The sequence below is a fragment of the Hippopotamus amphibius genome, chromosome 8 (assembly GCF_030028045.1).
Source record: "Hippopotamus amphibius kiboko isolate mHipAmp2 chromosome 8, mHipAmp2.hap2, whole genome shotgun sequence".
In the NCBI taxonomy this organism is placed as follows: domain Eukaryota; kingdom Metazoa; phylum Chordata; class Mammalia; order Artiodactyla; family Hippopotamidae; genus Hippopotamus; species Hippopotamus amphibius.
Genome location: NC_080193.1, coordinates 116,047,779 through 116,066,459, shown reverse-complemented (window position 1 = coordinate 116,066,459; position 18,681 = coordinate 116,047,779). Strand labels below are relative to the sequence as shown.

Sequence of the window (18,681 nt, the reverse complement as noted above, 5' to 3'; positions counted from 1 at the left end):
CATTAATCTGAAATATATATTATATACACTAAAAGTATGTAATTATACAATTTCCTTCAGGAAAAAATTGTTTCTCAAAACTTTTTCTTGATCTCTTCACTGATATTTTGTATGTGTTCTAAAACTTGTAAAAGAATGGACCAAAACATTGAGTAGGAGCTTTCCTGGTAGCCTGAAGACTCAGGTCCATAGAGGAAGAATAAAACACGTGTGTTTTAAGTCCAGAGAACCCTCAGTTATCAGGTCAACCATCTCTATAAAGGGTCTGTTGAGAGAAGCCTTTTTGCAGAATTGATGCTAACTTCACACCGCCCTTCATTTTATTAATCTAAGAGGAAGATGGGGAAGCAGAGAATTGCCCTTTCTGGGGGGAGTGGGGGGGGGCTTGTTATTGAAGGAAGCTATCCCCTCACTTTACCTCCTGTGGTGATGAAAGGAGCACTTTACGGGTACCCCTCCCAGAAGTTTCAGTGTGGGGACAAGAGGATCAGGGTGAAGTTTGGGGGTATCTGCAATAAGGGGCCACAGACATCTCTTTCTATGATTGGATTGCTGTCCTGTCCTAGTGCAAGTGGGGCACAAGTACTGTGGGAGATGGCATTAGGATGCTACCAGATGAGGTGGGAAGAAGAATCATTTCTTTTTAGGATCAGATCAAGATGGCAGAGGAGTAGGACATGGAGCTCACCTTCTTCCACAAATACATAAAAGATACATCTACCTGTGGAATGATTCTCACAGAACATCTACTACATGCTGGCAGAAGACCTCAGAATTCCAAAAGGGCAAGAAAATCTTCAGGTAACTGGGTAGGATAAAAGAAAAAAGAAAAAAAAAAGAAAGAAAGGAATTGAGATGGGACCTGCACCCCTGCAAGGGAGTTGAGAAAGAGGAAAGGTTTCTGCACACTGGGAAGTCCCCTCACTGGCAGGAAGATCAGCCAGGACAGAGGGGGACCTTGGAGATTTGGAGGAAAGTACAGCAGTTCACAGAAGGCAAAGTGGAGAGACCCTGTACAGATGGTCTGTGCCACCACCTGGCACTCCCCAGCCCGAGATGCCTGCTTGTCTGCTGAGGTGGGTAGGGGCTTGGGTACCAAGGCTAGGGCTAAGGAGGTCAGATCTGGGGAGAGGATTGGGGTTGGCTGTGTGGAGACAGCTTGAGGGGGCTAGGGCGTGGTATGCCACAACCGAGGGAGTACAGGAAGAAGCCTGGGCCCACCAGAGAGGCAAGGAGTGGGGAGTGTGCCAGGAGAGGCGTGGGACCACCATAAGAACTTCTTTCTCCATGTGCATGTGCTCTCAGGCAGCAGGGCACTGCCTACACAAGCTCTGGGGGTGGGTGCAAGACACCACTGCCAACTTGGACTCCAGAGTTGGGTGTGGACTGCTGTCACTGCCGAGAGTCCCACAACTGGGTGCCAACCACTGCCCCCACCTCCCCAAGAACATGTGGGGCCTGCCTCCGAGGGTTCCAAGACTGGGCACCAACTGCTGCCTCTGCCTTCCTGGGAGCAGGCACAGGCCACTCACCTGCACACCCCCTATCAAGGGAATAACGGCCAGCACATGCTGAAGAAAGAGACAGCAAGCATCCAAACCAAAAACAGCCCTCACGCGAAAAAAATATTAAACCCACACAAGCTACGCAGGGATGCTGCTGCATATAAATAGCTCCCCAAGACTACAGTAGATAATTGTTTCTCCTAAGCTCACAGAGTAAAAGAAATACAAGCAAAATAAAGAAGCAGAGGAACCACTCCCAGGTGAAAGACCAAGAGAATTCCTCTGAAGGAACAAACAGTGAAACAGAGCTCTTCAGTCTAATAGACACCGATTTCAAAAAGGAGGTAATAAAAATACTGAAGGAATTAAGAAAAGCTATTGACAGAAATGCAGATTACTGTAAAAAGGAACTAGACACTAAAAGGCAGAGCCAAGAAAAATTAGAAAATTCATTTCCTGAGGCAAAAGCTGAGCTAAAGGCAATGAATAGCAGAACAAATAATGAAGAAGAAAGAATAAGTGATCTGTAAGATACAATAATGGAAATTACCCAATCAAAACAGCAGACAGACAGCCAAATGAAAAAAAAAAAAAAAAAAAGCAATATAAGAGACCTAATGGGATACTATAAAGCATGCCAATTGAATAATAGGGATCCCAGAAGGAGAAGAAAGAGAAAGGGTGATTGAAAATGTATTTGAAGAAAGTATGGCTGAAAACTTTCCAAACCTAAAGAAAGAAACAGATATCCAGATACATGAAGCACAGAGGGTCCCAAACAAGAAAAATCCAAACAGATCTACAGCAAGATATATTATAATAAAAATGTCAAAAGTTAAAGCTAGAGGGTTCTAAAGCAACAAGAGAAAAACAGAGTTAATTACAAGGGAACCAGCTGATTTCTCTACAGAAATGCTGCAGGCCAGAAGGGAATGGTAAAATATATTCGAAGTCTTGAAAGGGAAAAACTGTCAACCTAGAATACTCTGCCTAGCAAGATTATCATTTAGAATAGGAGGAGAGATAAAGACTTTCTCAGATAGGCAAAAACTAAAAGAATACAGCAATGCTAAACCTATCCTAATAGGTTTAGTACTGAAATATTGAAAGGTCTTCTCTAAATAGAAAAGAAGCAAGAAAATACAGGAAAGAGGAAACCATAATTGGAAAGTAAATCACTTAAATAAGCCAGTATACAGATCAAAAAGAAAAAAAAAAAAGCTATTTGTGAAAGTGATGATAAACACAAGGAATAGCAAAAGGATAAACATAAAGATATAAAAAAGGACATCAGAGTGGGGAGTGGGCTGTGAGGGGACACGGCGGTGGCAGCGGGAGGAGTGTGAGGATACTAGAAATGGCCACTCCCCAGTCAGTTTTCATCTTTGCAATCTGCGTTTTAATGATAACTGAATTAATTTTGGCCTCAAAAAGTTACTATGATATCTTAGGTGTGCCAAAGTCGGCATCAGAGCGTCAGATCAAGAAGGCCTTTCACAAGTTGACCATGAAGTACCATCCTGATAAAAATAAGAGCCCTGATGCTGAAGCAAAATTCAGAGAGATTGCAGAAGCATATGAAACACTCTCCGATGCTAATAGGCGAAAAGAATATGATACACTTGGACATAGCGCTTTTACTAATGGTAAAGGACAAAGAGCTAGTGGAAGTCCTTTTGAGCAGTCATTTAACTCCAATTTTGATGACTTAAAGACTTTGGTTTTTTTGATCAAAACCAAAACAATGGGTCCAAGAAGAATTTTGAAAATCACTTCCAGACACGCCAGAATTGTTCCAGTAGACAAAGGTACCATTTCCAGGAGTTTTCTTTTGGAGGTGGGTTGTTTGATGACATGTTTAAAGATATGGAGAAAATGTTTTCTTTTAGTGGTTTTGACACCACCACCAATCGACATACAGTACAGACTGAATGAAAATAGATTTCATGGATCTAGCAAGCACTGTAGGACTGTCCCTCAACGAAGAGGAAATATGGTTACTACATACACTGACTGTTCAGGACAGTAGTTCATTCTTTTTCTGTTCTCATTAAACCCAACGAGTAGACTCTTCAACATCTTTGATACAGAACCAACTTTTTGTGAAGTATTTGACAAGTGCATGATTTCACTTAACTTGATATAGCTAGTAAATATATTTAAATTGTTTTTGACAAATTCAGCATTCAGTTAGTAGAGAAATAGCTAATTATTAATTTCCCTGATTAGGCAAGTTTCTTTAAAAAAAGATATTATAATTCTGCCTGGTCTTTTTTCTCTACCTGCCCTTGGGCTTATTAACATGACCAGTTTTATTACCAGGGAAAGAATGAATTTGCTTGATAAATATTTAAAGGTTAAACTTTAAAAGTTATTGTAGATTTAAATTGTGGGAACTTGAGTGATTTTTTGGAGTGAAACCTTTGCTAATTTAAAATTGCATGCTCTGCAGCGTCTCTGACTTGGGTTGCAAAATATATGTGAAACTGTATAATTGAGTCCTTCAGCAAAGGACAGCAAGCAGTGTCTTGGTTAATTTCCACTGAAAGCTTCAGAAAGGTATGGTTTAATATTTACCACAGAACCATGGAGAAGAGTTGAAGTAAAGGAAATGATTGTATTGCTCATAGTCAATTAGAATAAAAGAAAGTTGAAAACTTATGAAATATTGCCAAGAGATTGTTACATGTTTGGTCCCTGGCTAATGATTTTGTAGTGTTGAAATCAGAGCTATTTTACTTACACATCTTTTCACATTTCTTTCTTAGTTGTTGGCCCTTTAGGTCTTAGTATGGATTTATGTATTTTTGTGTGTGTGTGTGTGGTTTTTCTTCCTTGCACTCATCTTTAGAGATTGACTAATACCTCATTCTGTTTGTAAAAACAGCCAGTAATTTCTGTGCAACCTTAATATGTGCAATATTTTTAAATCCTAAGAAATGTGTGCTTTTGTTTTCAGATAGACTTATTTCTTTAGTTCTGCACTTTTCCGTGTTATACTCCATATGAGTATTAATCCTATGGATACATATTAAAACTAGTAAATATCTCATACAACTTTGTGAGTGAGAGAAATATAATATTTACAATATGATGTTCTCTGTTGTCATTTTGTTGTTAAAAGTTTATTCAGCAGTTCTGAAGTATGGAGGGTATATAAGCAATTGGGCTGCTTATACTGATCATAGACCATATTCTAGAAGTTACTTTCGACTAATCTGAAAACACTGAGATGACCTTGTTTGATTGCTGTTTAGTAATTTCTCTTGCTTTCTTATCATCCTCCATCCTCCTTCCCTCACAGATTTTGGTATCTTGAAGATTTTGTTAATTATAATTTTGGTGTATTTGCTTGTTAGGAGCAAGTATTCTTGCCACTGGTTCTTTCCTGTTTAGGTCTGGTTGGGAAAAAGCAGACTTTGCATGAAGATATATTTGTTAGTAATCATCTTTAATTTGAAATTTGCGAAGAAAGTGAATTTATACTATTGTAAAAAAAAAAAAAGGACATCGAACTCATAAAATGTGGGGAGGGAGAATAAGAAAATATAATTTTTGTTTTGTTTTGTTTAGAATGTAAGCATTTATGAGTATCAGTCTAAAGTAAGAAGATACAGGAAGGGGTTAACATACTTGAAAAACAGGACAACCACAAATCAAAAACATACAATAGATTCACAAAAACCAAAAATAAGAGGACACAAGCATGAAAGGAAATCATCAAACCACAGAAAGAAAAACAAAAAGAAACAAAAAATAGACTCAACTGGGAAACAAGGCTTGAAATGGTAATAAATACATATGTATCAATAATTACCTTAAATGTCAATGTACTAAATGCTTCCATCAAAAGACACAGAGTGGGGAATACCCTGGCAGTCCAGTGGTTAGGACTCTGCGCATCCACTATAGGAGGCCTGGGTTTGATCCCTGGTCAGGGAACTAAGATCTCATAAGCTGCATGGAACAGCCAAAAAAAAAAAAAAAAAGACTGGCTGACTGAATGAAAAACAAGAGCCTACAATATGCTGCCTACAAGAGACCCACCTAGGGCAAAGGACACACATAGATCAAAAGTGAGGGGGTGGAAAAAGAGATTTCATACAAATGGAAATGACAAGAAAATGGGAGTTGCAGTACTCATAACAGACAAAATAGACTAAAACAAAGGCCATAAAGAAAGATAAAGAAGGACACTATATAATGATAAAAGGATCAATACAAGAAGAAGAGTTTATATCCATCAACATATATGCACCTAATATAGGAGCACCCAAATATGTAAAACAAATACTAACAGACGTAAAGGGAGCAACTGATGGGAATACAATAACAGCAGGAGACTAACATGCCACTCACATCAATGGACAGATCTTCTAGACAGAAAATCAACAAGGCAACAGAGATCCTAAATGATACAATAGAACAGTTAGATTTAATTGATATTGTCACAACATTCATTGAAAAAAAACCACACCAGAATACACATTATTTTCAAGTGCACATGGAACATGCTCTAGGATTGACCACATACTAGGGCACAAAACTAACCTCAATAAATTTAAGAGTATAAAAATTATTTCAAGCATCTTATCTGATCACAACCACATGAAAACAGAAATCAACCACAGGAAAAGAAATGAGAAAAAATGATTACATGGAGACTAAACAAGATGCTATACTAAAATACCAATGGGTCAATGAGGAAATAAAAAATGAAAATGAGACAAATAACAATGAAAACACAACCATACAAAATCTATGGAATGCAGCAAAAACAGTTCTTACAGGGAAGTTAATAGCGATACAGGCCTTCCTCAAAAAACAAGAAAAATCTCAAATAAACAACTTAACCTACCATGTAAATGAATTAGAAAAAGAACAAATAAAACCTAAGTTCAGCAGAAGGAAGGAAATAAGATTAGAGAGTAAATAAATAAGAGATTTAAAAAATAGAAAAAAATCAATAAAACCAAAAGCTGATTCCTTGGAAGGGTAAACACAATGGACAAAACTCTGGCCAGGCCCACCAAGAAGAAAAGAGAGAGAACCCAAATAAATAAAATAAGAAATGAAAAAGGAGAAATCCCAACTGATACCACAGATATACAAAAAAACCATAAGAGAATACTATGAACAATTACATACCAACAAACTTGATAACCTAGAAGAAATGGACCACTTTCTAGAAACATACAGCCCACCAAAACTGAATCAAGAAGAAATAGATAATTTGAACAGACCAACCACTAGAAGTGAAACAGAATCTTTAATTAAAAACAAAAAAACAAAAACAAAAAAACTACCTATAAACAAAGGTCCAGGACCAAATGTCTTCAAAAAGTTGAATTCTACCAAACATACAAAGAACATATACCAATCCTTCTGAAACTCTTCCAAAAGACTGAAGAGGGGGAAACACTCCCAAAGACATTCTATGAAGCCAGCATCACCCTGATACCAAAACCAAAGATACCACCACAAAGAAAATTACCGGCCAGTATCTTTGATTAATATAGATGCAAAATTTCTCAACAAAATATTAGCAAACTGAATCCAACAACACATAAAAAAGATCATATACCATGGCCAAGTGAGATTCATTGTAAGTTCACAAGAATGGTTCAACATATGCTAATCAATGAATGTAATACATCACATTAAAAAAGAAAAGTAAAAAGCCACATGATCATCTCAATAGATGCATAAAAAACATTTGACAAAATTCTACATCAATTTATGATAAAAACTCTTAAACAAAGTGGGTTTAGAGGGAACATATGTCAACACAATAAAAGTCATTTATGACAAACCCACAGCCAATACAATACTCAACAGTGAGAAGCTGAAAGCCTTCCCGCTAAAATATGGAACAAGACAAAGATGCCGACACTCACCCCTTCTATTCAACATAGTATTGGAAGTCCGAGCCACAACAATCAGACAAGAAATAAAAGATATCCAAATAAGAAGGGAAGAGGTAAAATTGTCACTCTATGCAGATGACATGATACTATATATAGAAAAGCCTAAGGACTCCACACAAAAACTACTAGATCTGATAAATGAATTTAGCAAAGTAGCAGGATACAAGACCAACATTCAGAAACTGGTTGCATTTCTTTACACTAGCAATGAAATATCAGAAAGGGAATGTAATAAACAACACCTTTTAAAATTGTACCAAAAAAACAAACAACAAGCTAGGAATAAACCTGACCAATGAGATGAATGACTTATATGCTGAGAACTATAAAACATTAATAAAGGAAATTAAAGAGGGTGCAAAGAAATGGAAAGATATCCCATGCTCTTGGACTGGAAGAATTAATATTGTTAAAATGGCAAAATTATTCAAAGCAACCTGCAGATTTAATGTGATCCCTATCAAATTACCCATGACATTTTTCACAGAACTAGAACAAATAATTCAAAATTTTACATGGAACCGTAAAACACCCAAAATTGCCAAAACAATCCTGAGGGGGAAGAAAACCCCATAAAACAAAGAAACAAAAAAACAAAGCAGGAAGCATATCTCTCCCAGGCTTCAGACAATACTGCAAAGCTACAGTAATCAAAACTGTGTGGTATTGGTACAGTAACAGACATACAGATCAGTGGAATACAATAGACAGCCCAGAAACAAACCCACATGCTTAATCTTTGACAAAGGAGGCAAGAATATAAAATGGAAAAAAGACAGTCTCTTCAGCAAGTGGTTCTGGGAAAGCTGGACAGCTGCAAGTAAATCAATGAAGTTAGAACACACCCTCACAGCATGCACACAATTAAATTCAAAATGGCTTAAAGACTTAAGGGTAAGACATGACACAATAAAACTCCTAGAAGAGAGCACAGGCAAAATATTCTCTGACATAAATCTTACAAATGTTTTCTTAGGTCAGTCTCCCAAGGCAATATTAGTAAAAACAAAAATAAAGAATGGGACCTAATAAAACATACAAGCTTTTGCATAGCAAAGGAGACCATAAAAAAAAAAAAAAAAAACCACCTATGGAATGGGGGAAAATATTTGCAAATGATGCAACCAACAGAGCTTAATCTCCAAAATATAAAAACAGCTCATACAACTCAACAACAGCAAATAAACAACCCAATCAAAAAATGGATGAAAGATCTAAATACACATTTCTCCAAAGACAAACAGATGGCCAGCAGGTACATGAAAATATACTCAACATCACTAATAGAGAAATACAATCAGAACTATAATGAGATACCATTTCACACTGGTCAGAATGGCCATCATTAAAAAGTCTACAAATAATAAATGCTGGAGAGGGTGTGGAGAAAAGGGAACCCTCCTATAGTTTTCTGAGGAACCTTCATACTGTTTTCCACAGAGGCTGCACCAACTTACATTCCTGCTGCAACTAAGACCTGGAAGCAGCCTAAATAAATGAATGAATGAATGAATAAATAAACATTTTTTAAAAAATATATGCACCCCTATGTTCATAGCAGGACTATTCACAATAGTCAAAACACAGAAACAACCTAAATATACAAGATATATGGCAAGATGTTGGAGTGGAAGGATGTGAGCTCACCCCTTCTTACAAAAACACCAAAATCACAACTAACTACTGAACAACCATCATCAACAACAACAACAAAAATTCTGGAACCTACCAAAAAAGATACCCTACATCCAAAGACAAAGAAGAAGCCACAATGAGATTCTAGGAGGGGCACAATAGTGATAAAATCAAATCTCATACGTGCTGGGTGAGCAACCCACAAAGTGGAAAATATTTATACCACAGAAGTTCTCCCACAGGAGTGAAAGCCCTGAGCCCCACGTCAGGCTTCCCAGCCTGGGGGTCTGGCAACAGGAGGAAGAGACCCCAGCTTTGAAGACCAGCTGGGTTTGATCACAAGAATCCCATAGGACTGGGGAAAACAAAACCTCCACTCTTGGAGGGTGCACACAAGGTCCTGTGCATACCAGGACCCAGGGAAAAAAACAGTGACTCATAAGAGACTGGGCCAGACCTACCTCCTAGTATTGGAGGATCTGCTGTGAAGGCAGAGGGCGGCTGTGTCTCACTGTAGGGACAAAGACACTGGCAGTGGCAGTTCTGGTGAGTACTCATTGGTGTGAGCCCTTTGGAGGCTGCCACTTCCTTCCAAAGACCTAGCTCACCCAACAGTCTTTAAGCTCCAGTGCTGGGACACCTTAGGCCAAACAACCAATGGGGCAGGAACACAGTCCCACCTGTCAGTAGACAGGCTCCTTAAAGTCTTCCTGACCATGGCCCTGCCCTCCAATGGGACAAGACCCAGCTCCACCCACCAGTGGGAGGACTCCTCCAATAGGAAGCCTACACTAGCCTCTTAGACAGCCTCATCCAACAGAGGGCACACAGCAGAAGCAAGAAGAATACAATCCTGCAGCCTGTGGAACATAAGCTGCAGTTACAGAAAGTTAGACAAAATGAGAGTGCAAAGGAATATGTCCCGGATGAAGGAACAAGATAAAACCCCAGAAGAACAACTAAATGAAGTGGAGATAGGCAATCTATCAGAAAAGTAACTGAGAGTAATGATAGTGAAGATGATCCAAGATCTTGGAAAAAGAATAGAGGCACAGATTGAGAAGATGTCAGAAATATTTAACAAAAACCTAGAAGAAATAAAGAACAAACAGAGATGAACAATACAATAACTGAAATGAAAAATACACTAGAAGGAATCAATAGCAGAATGGTGGAAGTCACTGCTGTGGAACATAATAAAGAAAAAAGAATGAAAAGAAATGAAGACAGTCTAAGCAACATTTGGGACAACATTAAATGCACCAGCATTCGCATTACAGGGGTCCCAGAAGGACAAGAGAGAAAAAGGACCTGAGAAAATATTTAAAGAGGTAATAGCTGAAAAATTCTCTAACATGGGAAAGGAAACAGTCACCCAGGTCCAGGAAGCATAGGCAGTCCCAGGAGGAGAAACCCATAGAGGAACATGGCGAGCCACATAGTAATCAAACTGACAAAAATTAGACAAAGAAAAAATATTAAAAGCAACAAGGGAAAAGCAACAAATAACATTCAAGGGAACTCACATAATGTTATCAGCTGATTTCTCAGCAGAAACAATGCAGGCCATAAGGGAGTGGCAGGATATATTTAAAGTGATGACAGGGAAGATTCTACAAACAAGAATACTCCACCCAGCAAGGCTTGCATTTAGATTCAACAGAGAAATCAAAAGCATTACAGATAAGCAAAAGCTAAGAGAATTCAGCACTACCAGACCAGCTTTGCAACAAATGCTAAAGGAATTTCTCTAAGTGGAAAAAAAAAAAAAAGGCCAGTACTAAAAAAAATCAAACAAATTATGAATGGAAAATCTCACCAGTAAAGGCAAACATAAAGTACAGGTAAGAAATCACCTGTAGAAAAATATGATATCAAAACCAGGAATTGTGAGGAGAGCACAAATTCAGGATATTGGAAATTCATTTCAAATTAAAAGACCAGCAACTTAAAACAATCTTATTTATATATAGACTTCTGTGTCAAAATCTCATGTTAACTGCAAATTCAAGACCTACAATAGATACACACACAGAAAAAGAAAAAGGAATCCAAACACAACACCAAGAGGTTAGTTATCAAATCACAAGAGAACAAAAGAGGAAGGGAAGAAAAAAGACCTACAAAACAAATCCCAAACAATTCAGAAAATGGCAATAGGTACATACATATCAATAATTACCTTAAATGTAAATGGATTAAATGCTCCAACAAAAAGACTGGCTGAATGAATACAAAAACAAGGCCCATATATATGCTGTCTACAAGAGACCCACTTCAGATCTAGGGACACACAGAGACTGAAAGTGAGGGGATAGAAAAGATATCCCATGCAAGTGGAAATCAAAAGAAAGCTAGAATAGCAATACTCATGTCAGATAAAGCAGACTTTACTTTTATTTTTTTGCCTTATTTTTTTAATCTTTTTAAAAATTTTTTTAATTTATTTTTTTAGGTTCTTTATTGGAATATAATTGCTTTACACTCTTGTGTCAGTTTCTGCTGTTCAACGAAGTGAAACAGCTGTATTTATACATATATCCCCATATCCCCTCCATCCTGCCACTCCCTCCCACCTTCCTTATCCCAGCCCTCTAAGTCATCACCCATCATTGACTTGATCGCCCTGTGTTATGCAGCAGCTTCCCGCTAGCTATCTATCTTACATTTGGTAGTGTACATATGTCAATGCTACTGTCTCACTTCATCCCAGCTTCCCCTTTGCCAGCCCCCCCAACCCTGCGTCCTCAAGTCCATTCTCTACATCTGCATCTTTATTCTTGCCCTGTCACTGGGCTCATCAGTACCATTTTTTTAGATTCCATATACATGAGTTAGCATATGGTATTTATTTTTCTCCTTCTGGCTTACTTTGCTCTATCTAACAGTTTCTAAGTCCATCCACCTCGCTACATATAACTCAATTTCATTCCTTTTTATGGCTGAGTAATACCTCATTGTATATATGTGCCCCATCTTCTTTATACATTCATCTGTTGATGGACATTTAGGTTGTTTCCATGTCCTGGCTATTGTAAATAGCACTGCAATGAATATCGTGGTATGTTTCTTTTTGGATTATGGTTTTCTCTGGGTATATGCCCAGGAGTGGGATTGCTGGGTCATATGGTAGTTCTAGTTTTAGTTTTCTGAGTCTCCTCCATACTGTTTTCCATTGTGGCTGTACCAATTTACATTCCCACCAACAGTTCAGGAGGCTTCCCTTTTCTCTGCACCCTCTCCAACGTTTACTGTTTCCTAGATTTTTTGATGATGGCTATTCTGACTGGTGTGAGGTGATACCTCATTGTGGCTTTGACTTGCATTTCTCTAATGACTAGTGATGTTGAGCATCTTTTCATGTGTTTGTTAGCCATCTGCATGTCTTCTTTGGAGAAATGTCTATTTAAGTCTTCTACCCATTTTTGGATTGGGTTATTTGCTTTTTTGGTATTAAGCTGCATGAGTTTAGACTTTAAAATAAAGAGACAAAGAAGGACACTACATAATGATCAAGGAATAATGATCAAGGAATAAATCCAAGAAGAAGATATAACAATTGTAAATATATATGCTCCCAAAATAGGAGCACCCCAATATACAAAGCAAATACTAACAGCCATAAAAGGAGAAATAGACAGTAACACAATAATACTGGGAGACTTTAACACCCCTTTTTCATCAATAGATAGATCATCCAGGCAGAAGATCACTAAGAAAACACAGGCCTTAAATGACACACTGGACCAGATTAACTTAATTTATATTTAGAGAGTATTCCATCCAAAAACAGAAGAATGCACATTCTTTTCACATGTACATGGAACATTCTTCAGGACTGAGCACATGCTGGGCCACAAAGTGAGCCTTGTTAAGTATAAGAAAACTAAAATCACACCAAGCACCTTTTCCTACCACAACACTATGAGTTTAGAAATCAATTACAGGAAGAAAACTGTAAAAAAACATGAACACATGGAGACTAAACAATATGCTACTAAAAAAACCAATGGATCACTTAAAAAATCAAAGAGGAAATCCAAAAATACCTAGAGACAAGTGAAAATGAAAGCATGACAATCCAAAACCTATGGGATGTGGCAAAAGCAGTTCTAAGAGGGAAGTTTATAGCAATACATTCTTACCTTAGGAAACAAGAAAAATCACATATAAACAACCTAATCTTACACCTAAAGAAACTAGAGAAAGAACAAACAAAACCCAAAGTTAGTAGAAGGAAAGAAATCATAAAGATCAGACCAGAAACAAATAAAATAGAGATGCAGAAAAGTAGCAAAGATCAATGAAACTGAAAACTAATTCTTTGAAAAGATAAACAGAATTGATAAACATTTAGCCAGACTCATCAAAAAAAAAAAAAAAAAAAAAAAAAAAAAAAAAAGGACTCAAATCAATAAGATTAGAAATGAAAAAGGAGAAGTTACAACTGACACCACAGAAATACAAAGGATCATAAGAGACTACTACAGCAACTATATGCCAATAACATGGACAACCTGGAAGAAATGAATAAATTCTTAGGAAGGCACGACCTTCCAAGACTGAAACAGGAAGAAACAGAAATATGAGCAGAACAATCACAAGTACTGAAATTGAAACTGTGATAAAAAACTCTAAACAGGCAAAAGTCCAGGACCAGATGGCTTCATAGATGAATTCTATCAAACGTTAGAGAAGAGTTAAGACCTATCCTTCTGAAATTACTCCAAAAAATTGAAGAGTAAGGAATACTCCCAAACTCATGTTATAAGGCCACCATCATCATAATACCCAAACCAGACAAAGATACCACTAAGAAGAAAATTACAGGCCAATATCACTTACAAACATAGATGTAAAAATCCAATTGGAATCCAGGAATACATTAAAAGGATTATACTCCATGATCAAGTGGGATTTATTTCAGTGATGCAAGGATTTTTCAATACCCACAGAGCAATCAGTATGATACACCACATCAACAAATTGAAGAATAAAAACCATATGATCATCTCAATACATGCAGAAAAAGCTTCTGACAAAATTCAACACCATTTATGATAAAAATTCTCCACAATGTGGGCATAGAGGTAGCATACCTCAACGTAATAAAGGCCATATATGACAAACCCACAGCTAACACCATACTCAGCAGTGAAAAGATGAAAGCATTTCCTCTAAGATCAGGAAAAAGGCAAGGATGTCCACTCTTGCCACTTTTATTCAACACAGTTTTGGAAGTCCTAGCCACGGAAGTCAGAGAAGAAAAAGAAATAAAATGCATCAAAATTTGAAAAGAAGTAAAACTGTCACTGTTTGCAGATGACAAGATAGTATACATAGAAAATCCTAAAGATGCTACCAGAAAATTACTAGAGCTCATCAATGAATTCAGCAAAGTTGCAGGATACAAAATTAATACACAAAAATCTGTTGCATTTCTATACACTAACAATGAAAGATCAGAAAGAGAGATTAAAGAAAAAAAATCCCATCACATCAAAAAGAATAAAATACCTCGGAATAAACTTACCTAAGGAGGCAAAAGACCTATACTCTGAAAACTATAGGCTGCTGATGAGAGAAATCTGAGATGCCACAGGCAGCTGGAAAGATATACCATGTTCTTGGGTTGGAAGAATGAATATTATGAAAATGACTATACTATCTAAGGCAATCTACAGATTTAAAGAAATCCCTATCAAATTACCCATGGCATTTTTCACACAACTAGAACAAAAAAAATCTTAAACTTTGTATGAAGACACAAAAGACCCCATATAGCCAAATCAATCTTGAGAAAGAAAGATGGAGCTGGAGGAATCAGGTTCCTTGACTTTAGATTATACTACAAAGCTACAGTCATCAAAATAGTATGGTGCTGGCACAAAAACAGAAATATAGATCAATGGAACAGGATACAAAGCCCAGAAATAAACCCAATCACCTATGGTCAATTAATCTATGACAAAGGAGGCAAGACTATACAGTGGAGGAAAGACAGTCTATTAAATGGTGCTGGGAAAACTGGACAGCTACATGTAAAAAATAAAACTAGAACATTCTTTAACACTATACAGAAAAATAAAATCAAAATGGATTAAAGATCTAAATGTAAGATTGGATACTATAAAACTATTAGAGGAAAACAGGCAGAACACTGTGATATAAATCACAGCAATATCTTTTCTGAGCCATCTCCTGGGGTAATGGAAATAAAACCAAAAATAAACAAATGAGACCTAATTAAACTCTAAAGCATTTGCACATTAAAGGAAACCATAAACAAAATGAAAAGACAAAACAGAAAGAGAGAAAATATTTGCAAATGATGTGACTAACAAGGGGTTATTCTCCAAAATTTACAAACGCTCATGCAGCTCAACATCAAAAAAACAAACAATAAAATAAAAAAAATGGGCAGAAGACCTCCACAGAAGGCATACAGATAACCAAGAGGCGCATGAAAAGATGCTCAACACCATTAATTATTAGAGAAATGCAAATCAAAACTACAATGAGATTTTACCTCATACCAGTCAGAATGGCCATCATCAAAAAATCTACAAACAATAAATACTGGAGAGGGTGTGGAGAAAAGAAAACCTTTCTACACTGTTGGTGGGAATGTAAATTGGTACAGCCACTATGGAGAACAGTATGGATGTTCCTTAAGAAACTAAAAATGGAGCTATCATATGATTCAGCAATCCCACTCCAGGGCATATAGCCAGAGAATAACATAGTTTGAAAGTATACATAAGGACTTCCCAGTGGGTAGGACCCTGCGCTCCCAATGCAGGGAGACCAGGTTCAATCCCTAGATAGGAAACTGGATCCCACATGCCACAACTAAAAGAACATGCATGCCACAACTGAAAGATCCTGCATGCCACAACAAAGATTCCGCATGTGGCAGCAAAGATCCCATGTACCACAACTAAGACCCGGTGCAGGCAAATAAATAAATATTAAAAAAAAAAAGGATACATGCAGTGCAATGTTCATTGCAGCACTATTTACAATAGCCAAGACATGGAAGCAACCTAAATGCCCCTTGACAGAGGAATGGATAAAGAAGATGTGATACATATACACAATGGAATATTAGCCATAAAAAAGAATGAAATAATGCCATTTGCAGCAATATAGATGGACTTAGAGATGACCATACTAAGTGAAATAAGTCAGAGAGAGAAGGACAAAAATCATATTATATTGCTTATATGCAGAATCTAAAATAACGATGCAAATGAACTTAATTACAGAACAGAAAGAAACTCACAGACATAGAAAACAAACTTATGGTTACCAGGGGGAAAAGTGGTGGGGAGGGATAGATTGGGAGTTTGGGATTAAGATATACACACCACTATGTATAAAATAGATAACCAACAAGGACCTACTGTATAACAAAGGGAATGCTGCTCAATATTCTGTAATAACCTAAATGGGAAAAGAATCTGAAAAAAGAATAGCTACATGTAAATATATAACTGAATCACTTTGCTGTACACCTAAAACTAACACATTGTTAATCAGTATGCTCCTATACAAAATAAAAATTAAAAAAAAACAACAAAACCCCACAAAAAACACCAAGAGGAAGGAATACTCCAAAACTGATTTTACATGGTAAGCTGATACCAAAACTAGACAAAGCCACTACCAGAAAAGAAAACTAGGGGCCAATATCCCTGATGACTATAAATTCAAAAATTGTCAATAAAATACTAGCAAACCAAATTTAGCAACATATTTAAAAGATCATTCACCATGATCAAGTGAGATTTATCCCGAGGATGTAAGGATGAGTCAACATTCACAAAACCAATGTGGTATCACATTAATAATATGAATGAAAAAAAAATACCATCTCAACAGATGCAGATGAAGAGTTTGACAAAATTCAAGATCAGTTAATGTAAAAACTCTTAAGTGTTATGTATAGGGACTTACCTGGTGGTGCAGTGGTTAAGAATCTGCCTGCTAATGCAGGGGACAAGTGTTCATTCCCTGCTCCAGGAAGATCCCACGTGTGGTGGAGCAATTAAGCCTGTGAGCCACAACTACTGAGCCCTTGCACCACAAATACTGAAGCCTGTGTGCCCTAGAACCCATGCTCTGCAACAAGAGAAGCTACTGCAACAAGAAGCCCATGCACTGCAATGAAGAGTAGCCCCCACTTGCCACAACTAGAGAAAGCCCATGTGCAGCAACAAAGACCCAACTCAGCCAAAAAATTAAAAAAAAATTATGTTTAGAAGAAATATACTTCAACATAACAAAAGCCATACATGACAAGCCAATAGCTAACATATTTAATGGTGAAAGTTGGAAAGCTTTTCCTCAAAGATCAGGAAAAAGACATGGGTGCCCATTCTCACCTATTAAGCATAGTAGTGGAAGCCCTTGCCAGAGTAATCAGGTAAGAAAAAAGAAATAAAAAAGGTCAGAATTTGAAAGAAAAAAGCAAAATTTTGTCTATGTGCAGACGACATGATTTTTATTAGAGAAAATCCTAAGGACTCCATGGAAAATTGTTATCTCTATTCAATGAATTCAGTAAAGTTGTTGGATACAAAATTAACAAAAATCCTTAGCATTTCTATACAATAAGAATACATTACCTGACAAAAAAATAAAGAAAATGATTCCATTTAAGGTAGCATCAAAAATAATAAAATACTTAGGAATCATTTTAACCAAGAATGTGAACAATGCTACACTGAGAACTACAAGATGATGAAAGTAATCAAAGAAGACAAAAATAAATGAAAACATCCCATGTTCATGGATTGGAAGAATTAATAATTAAAATGTTCATACTACACAAAGGCATCTATATATTCAATGCAATCCCTGTCAAAATTCCAACAATATTTTTTTCACAGAAATAGAACAAACAATTCTAACAGTTTTATGGAACCACAAAAGTCCCCAAATAGCCAAAGCAATATTAAGACAAGACAAAGCTGGAGGCATCATGCTTCCTTATTTCCAACTATACTGTAAAGCTACAGTTATCAAAACAATATGGTAATGGAACAAAACCAGATACATACACCAATTAAATAGAATTAAGAGCACAGAAATAAACAATACATATATGGTCAACTAATATTTGACAGGGGAGCCAAGAATACTCAGTGGAAAAATAGACATCTTTTCAATAGATGGTGCTGGGAAATCTGGATATTTACATATAAAAAAGAGAATAGACCCCTATTGTACACCATTTACAAAAATTAACTCAAAATGGATTAGAGTCTTCAATTTTGGATGAAAAACCATGAACATCTTAGAAGAAAATGTAGATAAAAAAAGCTCCTTGGTATGGGTTTTTGCAATGATATTTATATATGACATATAAAGCAAAGGTAACAAAATAAAAAATAAAGAACTGGAAATACATCAAACTAAAAAACCTCTGCACTGCAAAAGAAACAATAAGCAAAATGAAAAGACATCCTGTGGAATGGGAGCGAATATTTGCAATCCATATGCATACATATTTTATTGCACTCCACTTATTATTGCTTAGCAGATATTACATTTTTTAAAATTGAAGGTTTGTGGCAACCTTGCATTCTAAGATGATGATTAGCATTTTT

General features: G+C 36.7%; 1 pseudogene; it reads left to right on the top strand.

Moving 5' to 3' along the window:
* Positions 1 to 2,862: 2,862 nt before the first annotated feature.
* LOC130858051 (dnaJ homolog subfamily B member 9-like) lies at positions 2,863 to 3,534 on the top strand (annotated as a pseudogene).
* Positions 3,535 to 18,681: the final 15,147 nt, after the last annotated feature.